Source organism: Canis lupus, chromosome 10 (genome assembly GCF_011100685.1).
Source record: "Canis lupus familiaris isolate Mischka breed German Shepherd chromosome 10, alternate assembly UU_Cfam_GSD_1.0, whole genome shotgun sequence".
Lineage (NCBI taxonomy): Eukaryota > Metazoa > Chordata > Mammalia > Carnivora > Canidae > Canis > Canis lupus.
The window spans coordinates 39705134-39715076 of NC_049231.1; the positions used below are offsets into that span (position 1 = coordinate 39705134).

General features: G+C 41.5%; 1 long non-coding RNA gene across 1 annotated transcript; it reads right to left on the reverse strand.

Annotated features, from left to right (window-relative positions):
* Positions 1-2627: 2627 nt before the first annotated feature.
* Positions 2628-6280, reverse strand: LOC111097696. Its single transcript, XR_005365754.1, has 2 exons — positions 5617-6280; positions 2628-3111 (listed from the first exon to the last, which is right to left on the reverse strand). It is a non-coding gene; the product is annotated as an uncharacterized LOC111097696 (long non-coding RNA).
* Between the last annotated feature and the right edge of the window lie 3663 nt (positions 6281-9943).

Consider the following 9943-nt stretch of genomic DNA (forward strand, 5'->3'; position numbering starts at 1 on the left):
CCTCAGTTTTTTGACAAGGTTTTCAAGAGCAAGACAACCTAATGTGTAATTTTGTTAATTTTGAAACATCCCCTTTCCCAATAGAAGTGAAGAAATGGGTTAATGAAGTCTATGGAAAAAATCTCAGTGACAAATATTAAGTTATTTTAGAGACATAGGAGAAAGAATAGCAGTGCTCCACCTGCTACACTTACATAGTGTAGTTGTGTATTTTGGGGTACATTGCAAAGGAGACAGTACTTTGGGGCAGGTATCTGGCACTGCTGATGGCAGCATTAGAAGAGAAGACGATGCTGAGAGGGTCTTATGTGGGCAGAATAACCAAAATAACAAAGATGGAGGGATGAAGAGCTTAAGGGAGGCAAATGAGGCCTGTGAATGGGTTAGTATTCTCAACTTTTACTCTTAAGATTGGATGAATAAGCCCACAAAACACATACAGGTGTGGCCTATACATATGTAGTCTCGTGCAGTGAAGACAGGAAAATAAGCTCAAAAACTTATTGCTGTTACAACTATCTGGCTGCGAGGTATCATACTGTATTGCATACATATGGAGCCTGACTGCAGGTTTCAAAGCCTGGTCCCACTTCTTCCTTGGACAGGTTACTGGATCTCTCTGTCTCTGTTTTCTTACCGGTGCAATGGGACCGTGAAATCAGGGCTATACCATGGATTAAATGAGTAATATTTCTAAAGCACTGAGCTCATGTAGCTCTTTGCTGTTCTTCTTAGGCAATGTGTAGATAGATAATGCATCATAATTTCCATTAATTTTGTGGTCTACACCAGTATACAGTTATAATTACATAAGGGCTTTTTATATATCCAAATGAATTGACACTGGGCTCCTTTTTAACTTTTCTGTGAAATTTGGTCACTTGAGATTTAAGCTTTGCTCATGGTTACATGCTGAAAATATGAATTTCATAATAAATTAACAGATGATTTTATTTAATTTTTTAAATGCCCTTACATTCATCCAGCTTTTGTTCCACACGTAAAGTTTACTGAGTGCCAATTATGTGTCAGGCAGGCACTGTTCTAGGAAGACAAAGATTCCAGTGCTCCTCAAAGATTTCTGAAAACCAAACAAAAATTTGGTGGTGCCTCATACTTTTTATAAGCAACTTATCAGATGTTGGAACTGACACCATAAAGAAAGATTCTGGAAAAAAATTAAAAATTTAAAATGATATGAGGTAAAAATCAAAATTACATACTCCTAAATGATATGAAGATGTGTGATGAACAAAAATATGTTGTATTTTGTGTCATAAAAAATACCCAGGTTTCTGGGTTGTTACCAGATGCTAAGATTTAGGATATTTTACTATAGAGATGAAATAACAGATGATGGGGAATGAAAGCCAGGCAAACAAAAAATAATCCTGGAAGAGTAATTAAAACCAACAATTGAAAAATACAAAAGACTGAAAATTTATTGCCAATTCAAATGAAACCTTTAATGAAGTCCAGTGCTCCTGATTTCTCAGCATATAAATCAGGGATTGCAATCATCAGAAATCAGGAGAGGAGAAAAAAAATTAAGTCATATATGAGTTTATAATCTCCTAAGAACTGTCCATGATGAATCTCATTGAGTCTTTACATTCAAATCCGAGGAGAATTTTGTTTTCCTCACTTAGGAGGAGAAAACAGAAGATTGGAAAGGATGAGTAGCTTTCCCTGGATCACAGGGTTGGAAGGTGCTGGAGTGAAGCCTTGAACTATTTTCTTCCAGAGGTGAAGCGTATTTTTAACAAATGATGTTCATTTTCATGGGGCTGTTCGAAAATTATATTTAGCTCTTAAAATTATTCATTCTCAATTTATTGTAGTTTCATCTTGTTGATGCAATGTCTAGTGTAATGAACACTCTCCTGTTCTGTTCCTGGTACGGACCAGACTAGTAGTGAGCCAGCACACGCTTGTGCACCCACGCACACATCCCTCAAAGTCAGACTCAGCATCATCACATGAGATTCTTATTTCAACTTTACTGATATTAAGATAAATAAGACAGAATTCCTGTTCTTGAAGGGCTTGCGATGTGGTCTGGAGACAGTTACCTTAGCAGATAATTACGAGATAGCATAATATGTCATGTGATCATTATTAAGCTCCTTTATTCAATACCTTTAAATTAAATGCAAAAGAGACTTACGGATGCAGATGCCGGCAGATTTGACCTTTTCTTTAGGGCAAAACTGGCCGAGCCTGAGACACAGTGCAGCATTTTAGGAAAGCTCACCTAAGGAATTGGTCTATGTAGTTTTTAGCAAGAACAAAATTTCCACCTGAGTTTACCAAAGGCGGATGTGCACAAGCTGAGAGATCAAAGGGGCTATTTCCAATTAGGACAGAAGTGCAGTTTTTTTGACTAACCCAAAATTGTTAGGGCATTATAAGTCAAAGTTATGACTGAAAGTCAAAGTACCTATTGTTTGGCCATCGGTTTAGAATTTAGATGTGTCCAATACATATTTAGTGTATGCTGTTCTAAGAAGATTGTGTACAGGCACCAAACTATTTTGAAACAATACTTGGTATTGAATTGATATATCTTTATTTAATCAGGAGACCAAGTATATCCAGAACGGTTAAATTTGATAACTGCATGCATAGAATTAAGTATAGCTACTAGGAGATCATTGCTCTATTAATTGTGGGTGTTTTTTTTTTTCCTGGAAGATTAGTCTTTTGCATCTATTTTGTTTTTTATTTTAATTTAGTTTTTAGTTGTATTAACCTATATATTAGGCATTGAAGATTATCTGTAGAATTCCAAGTCACATGTCCCCATCGGTTAATAAGAAGAAAATTTATAGGATATATCTATAGAAGATAGATTTATAAATGTCCTGATGTTTTAAGTAAAGCAATATGCACTTTCTATAGGCTGTGAAGACTTATTAAAAGAGACGTTGAAAGCACAGAAAACTCAGCTGCATCTTCATTTCTGAGATCTTAAATTCCATAGAAGTCAACTCTGACATAATTCATTCCGATCAGATTTGCTATCGACACCACCTTGTGCCCCGGGACAGTCTGTCCAGCGAAGGGGCTTCCTTCATTAGTCACCAGGCATCCAGCAAGCCAAATCCAAATCTGTGCCGGAAAAGTAATTAGATATTTTAAGCAGTGATAAGAACATCACAAATAATCAATTTCTGTGGCATTATAGCTACCTAGTCAAGGAAAAGTCTATAAACGCAAGAATTTATTACGGAATATCAGCCAGCCTATCGGCCATTGATTCTTCAGTGTGCACAGATTTGCTGGGCTTAAAGGGAGATCCGTAAAGGTGCTCACCTTTAATTTTTCCCCTCAAATAAAAAAGAGAGCAAGGTGCCTATAAAGCCCTCAGTATAAGCAAATGAGTGTCTTTATGGCTGTAAAGATGTATTGTGAGACTTTTCACCAAAATAGGAAAGCAGCAAACTGCTCAGAGGTAATTAGATACAAACTGATGCCTGCCACTTCATAAAGGGGGACGAGCTAATTACAATCACAATACACCGTGCTTAGAAACATATTTACTGCGCTTATTCCAAAGATGTTTATTTCGCCTGAAAGAAAAGGATCACAAAGGCATTTCCGTGTAATCAAAACAAAGATCATCTTTTACCGACCATATTTATTTCAATTTCTAAAGTTCATGGCAGGCAGCATTTTAATCCACTTTAACCTTTGGGCTCCTCACATGTCTGAAACTAACATTGCTCGAGAAAAAAAAACACACACATATCCACCTCAGGCTTCTCCCTTCCCCCCACTGGAGATGGAGTGAAATATAATAATTTGACACAGTAATCTAACCATAGTTTCTCTCTGAGAAAGGAATTCAACACTTATATATTCATTAAAAGATGAAACATGCAGTTAATACTCAAAACTGAAATGAACCGCAGAGATCCAAAAGAACTTTCCCAGCACCATTTTGTACATGCTGCCCTCATAATGAAACGTGGAATATTCATTACCGCAATTAAAATAACACCAATTAGAACCAAAATGTAAGTTGTGACTTAAAGTAGAAAGTGAAGATGGATTAATAATATTCCTATTATTCAGGTTGACTCTGAGTTATTAAGATGGAATATAAGGCAAAAAAATCTTCCATCCTATACCCCCAGTTAATTTTCTTTTAATTCTACCTGGAACGTGACTTCTGTGTTATGTAGAAGATACCTGAAATTAAAGTTTAAGTAGAAGAAGAAGGAAATTAAAGGAGTTAAGGGTAATTGTAAGTTTGTAAGAACTCGGCGGTGATGCATTTCTTTTTGGAGAATGGCTTACCGAGGCCAAGAGCGGGTGGGAGTTGGGTGGTGTGGACACCTTTCTGTGCAGGGAAGGGGGGCGTGTGCACAGAGGTAGGCACTTGGCAGAGAGTCTGTCCCTGGTGGTGGCTGATTTGCTGATCCCCTGATGCGTGGGGTTCTTTGTACAGTTGGGGGGACAGCTCCACCACAGAGTACCAAGGGGCCCCATTTTTGACACTTCATGACCTTCACTGTGACACAGCCTCCAAACCATCAGGGGACCGTGTTAGAATCTGCAGTCCGGAGAGGGAAAATCATAGAACTTGTGTTTACCCTAAAACTGTAGCTTTCACAAAATGTAGTTATAGAATATGCTAAGATACTTCCTCACACTAGAACTTTCTCTTTGCCCCAAAGATTTGTCAAATGGGCTTAAACAGAGGTACACATCCATGTGCACCTTCTTTCCAGAGTAGGTTCATTTCAGTGTGCCCTGTACAGTGGAGGAAATGCCAGCCACGTTGAAAAGAGACGCTGACCAAAAAATTGTGAGCACATTACTACTCCAGGCTTCTTCCCATAGAAGATTTAAGTTTAGAACCCCCTGAATTAATATTTTATTTTGAGGCATGGGGAAAATACACTGCACGTTTCCTCAGTAGCTGGGATGTGATTGGATAATATGTCTCGAGTTTATCAATTACTGAATGAAAGGATAGATAGAATTGCTCCAAAGTTTACATTCTTAAAGATTTTACATGGACAGACATATTTTGGTAACAAAGAGCTTATAACCAAGCTTCAGTTGAGTTTACAGCAATGTCAAGATATGCCACAAAGATGCTTTTCAAAATACGACCAGCCTTATTAAAATATCAGCCAACATTTTTTATGTGATTCTTTGTTTTTTTTCCCCCCAATATTTATATTCTCAGAATTGGGAAAATTGCGGAAGCCACGTTGATGGTATCACCGAGTGGCTTTGAGAAAAAAGGGTTTTCTATAAAGTACCAGCACCACCTCAACCTGCTGACTGTGGGTCAAAACTGAAGACTTTGCAGTAAGTCGGAATGCAGGGAGCCAGGCCACACGGCTGAAGGTACAGGCTGAGTAAGGGAGGGCACCATCCCCACCTGGGCCACCAAGTCTACAGCGAACACATCCAGTGGAGAAGCAGACATGACCACTGACCTTGGAATCTAGTTGTGTTGCCCAAAGCCATGTAAGTGGGAGTTACTGTAATGACACACACACATGCTTTCTGCCCCTCTCTCTGTGTGTTCTCGCAGTGAAAATAGCACACGTATAATACGACAACCTTGAGAGAGCACAAACTGTAGGGAAATGTTACCTTCTGTGCTGCGGAGGATTCATGAGTTTTCACCAGCTGCCTGAATCTGCCCGGACATGTTCCAGTGCTCATCCCGTTAAGACTGGCAATTAAACAGAGTGTGATAGCTACAAGACCCCAAATTTGATTCCATCCTTTTCTCCTCTTTGCGGAGCCCAATTTGATTTTTTGCCACTAAAAAAAAAAAAAAAAAAAAAAAATGCATACACACATATTGCTGATCCGTGTGTGTGTGTGTGTGTGCATTCCTGATGCACCTAAACAAAAGTGAGAATTTTGAAATAATCAAATATGGATTCCCTACCATGAAAGAAAATGCATTTTGCAAAAGTACAAACTCTCCACGGTTCTTTTAAACAACTGTATGTTTAAAAATACACCTATTTCGACAGCGTCTTTGAACTCTTGTCTTGTCTTGTCTACGTGTGTTGGCACAAAAGTTCCCAGTTGGTTTACCGTTGGATGTATAGAGAAAGGGAACGCAAGGTTTCAAAGGCTCAAAGGGGTAGTAATCTGGAGAGAGGATAAATACAAATAAGTAAATATGAAAGTCTTGCAAGTCCATGACATGCTACAAAGAGGAAATAAAAGAATAATCTGCAAAGTGTTATCAAAATATGAAAAGAACCCTGAAAAGGAGCGCACTGTGTGTTTATTCAAGGCAACTGTGTGTTTGCTGAAATGAAAAATGCATTTCAGCGAGGGACTGGAAGGATGTACAGATCGTCAGGGGAGCTGAAAATGGAGCAAGAATGACCAAAGTTAAGAGACCTAATGACTCGTGACATCCTCCCTTAAAAATAAAACCCCCAAATGGGAAAGGGATAATAAATTTTAAGATCACTCACTGATTGGCAACTCAGATTTTGCTTTATTAGTGAGGACAAGTGAATTTTATGTGATAGTTTGTTGTATTTAAAGACAGTGTAAAACTCTCGTTGCAAACAGTTGTTTACAGTGCGTTTTTCAGCGCCGAGCTGTTTTAAAGCTCAATTGTGCATTTTGCAGATAAAGTGGGAAAACTAACTGAAGGCTGTATTGTAAGCAGTGGTTGCCGTGGAAACCCCAGTTTCAAGAGCTGGTTCTCCATTACCACTTAATTTAGGCTTCCTAATTGCATTCCACTAAATCGGTAGCGACAATATCTGCAGAGCAAAACTGCATGCCCAGTCTAGCGCAAACCTCTTTGAAACAGGCTTTTTGAAAGCCAGGAGCTATAAAAACTCAGCATGACGTGGAGCATATGAGAAACCTGTAGTTCAAATGTACTACTGCCTGCTTTCTCATCCTTGGTAACTTCAGTGCGTTCCACACCAATCTATTAGTTCAGTCTACCTTAAAGATCATAAAGCTCTGCCATGTGGAAACTCATCTGTCCAGCAACACATTGGTGCAAAATAGATTTAATTGTACTCCCAACCCGGTATCATGTCCATCTTATTTTACTACACACCAGCAGGTAGCCATGCACACAGGCTCACTTTCCTTGAACTGCCCTTGCTCCACAATACGAGGAGAACAATACTTTCTCGGCTTAAATTATTTGCCACCGTTGGTCTGAGCGGAGAGCTAGACCGCCCATATGTGACTTGAAGAGAGGCTTGTCAGAACCACTAGACATAAAAGCATTCCAATTATCGACCACACTGCTTTAATAGAGGAGGCAACTAATATGATAGTGTCAGTGACGGTACCAGTGAGGAGCTCTTCGTCACTGTCAGATTAACACTTGAGTTAAACTCTTGTAAATCAGTCACATTATGCGGCTGGTGGAGGAGTAAACACAGCCCTATTATGCTTAGGATTCCAGAGGGCTCTCTCTGCAAAAGGACTTGCACTGGATGCTCTATTAATCTGAATTTGGTCATGTTTATTATTTCGCAATTACTAATGTGGGGGAACGTTGGGAAGATTTAAGTTGGCCTGTGATCAGATCCTGGAACGGCAGCATGGGCGTGGGGTGGCGGGGCAGAGGGCCCACTCGGCTCCCTGGCCCGGCCCGGGCTGGGGGTGCAGGGGGAGCGCGGTGGGCATCCTGCGCAGCGGCCAGGGGGAGAGGAAGCGGGCTCACCCCTGATTGACAACGGGATCCCACAATGCGCGTTTTCTCTTTGCACAACAAACGCTTTCAAGCAAAGTGCCTGGCTGTTCTGGAGTGCATGACTTCATGCCAATCCACGACGAAACTCATCATGTCCTTGCTCAGGTCCCGAGGACTTGGCATCCCCAGGATAGGCGAAGAGACCCTTTTGCTCCAGAGAGACAAGTAAACAACTGCAGCGTTTTATCCTCTCCCTGGCGTCGGTGCGCGTTGCTAAAGCAGCCTGGAAGCGGCTGCCAAGCACTCCACTATTGTCTCCCACCTCCCAAGGTTTTGAATGCCCCTGCTCTCCCAACTGTGGGTCTTCTGCAGGAATGAATGAGGCATTTTCCAGGACAAGACTTTATGAATGAGACAGACTGTGTATTACAAGGCGAGAGGCTCCGTGAATTTCCTCGATGAAGAAAGCCAGTGTGGAGGGAGCCCTGCGTCTCGGTGCCAGTGCTACCGTGGAGGGAAGGGGAATAACGTCGCCCGCCAGCCTTGGCCAGAGAGTCCCTCCCCGGAGTCGGAGTCGCGGTGTAAAGACGCGGGGCGTGCAAGAGCCCCGACCCCGGGGGACTGAGCTGGGGGGGGGGGGGGGTGGCTCCTGGGGGGCGGGGACGGCTCTGCGGTTGGACACCTGCAGCCTGCGGGCCGCTGAGGGCCGGGCTGCCCGGGGCCCTCGAGCAATGCACGGACTGTCCGTCCTGCCACCCACAGCCTGTTGCTTTGGAGACTGCGAGCCAGTTCTGGGCTTCTGGTTACCCTCCGTCGAAGAGACCCGATCAGAGGAGTTGTCATGTCCCAGTTCCCTAGAGCTCCCCCAAGAAGGCCTGGGTACCCATCACCTTGGAGTTGCGAAGGCACTTCTCTAATTAGGACGAGGAACCCGGATGCCTCGCCCTGGGGTGTCTGGCCAGGCCCATGTCCCTCCCTTGTTTCGTCCTCACCAAGACACCACGAACAGAGAAGGGAGAACCAGAACGTTTTGCGTAACCACCTTGATGTTGCCATCCTTCACTCAAAGAAAAGCCAATGGCCACCCCCACCTTGCACGCCCACCCCCCAAACTCCAGACCTTGCTGGTGTCCCCCAGTTCTGGCCTGTGAAGCACTCAGAAGCAGCTCCCAGAGGAGCCAGCGGGGACCCAGATCAAGGAGAAGGAGAGGCAACTTTGTTCAAGCATCAGGTTCCTGCTCATTTCCTCTCCTGCAGCCCTTATGGAAACGTCTCTGATTTTATCTGTATTCGCCCACTTTGCCCCTGCTTATCTCTGATCCACCTCACGAAACTAATAAAATAAAAGACTAATGTTTCCTTCTCATCCTGAACAATTAATGCCAATTTTAAAACTTCTTTGATCTCCTCTCCATTATCCTAAAACTAAACCCCAAATCTTCGGGCTTAAAAATCAAGCCTTGTTTCAGTACGCAGCCCAGGGACCCCGTGGAAAGAAAATCACAGCAGCCACAGAAAATGATTACTGCTGAATTACAAATCACAGAGAGTTGCATAAATAGTTATGAGGGAAAATTGCAGGATAATGCTGCTGATAGAATCAATAGCATCCTTGATAGTAATATACCCAGGGGTTCTATATATTATCTATCCACCGAAATGTCAATATAATGAAACCTACAGAGGAATTTATATCAAGATCCATTCTGTGTTAATTCCCAAGTGAATAATAAATCAAATTGGATATCTCAAAGATCTTCTCTAATCGACTTGTTTAAGAAACTGGTTAAACTGGCCATCTTGCTATTCCAACTAATGGATGTTAGTTTATACAGCATTTTAACCTATTGCCCACGATAGTAAAGAACGAAATGGATCTTTTATATATTCCCTAAGTAATTGTGGCCCATGTAATTATATTTACCAGAAAATGTTTTCTATTTGTATTATTATTATTATTATTATTTTTGGAAGCCCAGTGCTTAGTAAGGAACTCAGAAAAAGTAAGGGTCCCTATAAAATGCTTTTTTGAATAAGCGGCCAGACATCGATTGGGCTTTCTTTATCTTTAGCTATCACTGCTCATTTTCTCTTTTCTTGCCATTTAACATGCCTTATATTAATTACACTGTGAATTTTCAAGTGTTAGATAGCAACCTATAGACATTTCTGTAGAAAAATTAAATATGCATTTCAAGCGGAAGGCTTTTGTGATCCTCGAGTAACACCATAAATAAGACCTCTATGGGTCTCATTGTCACGTCAGGTATTTTTGCAAGGGGCAAA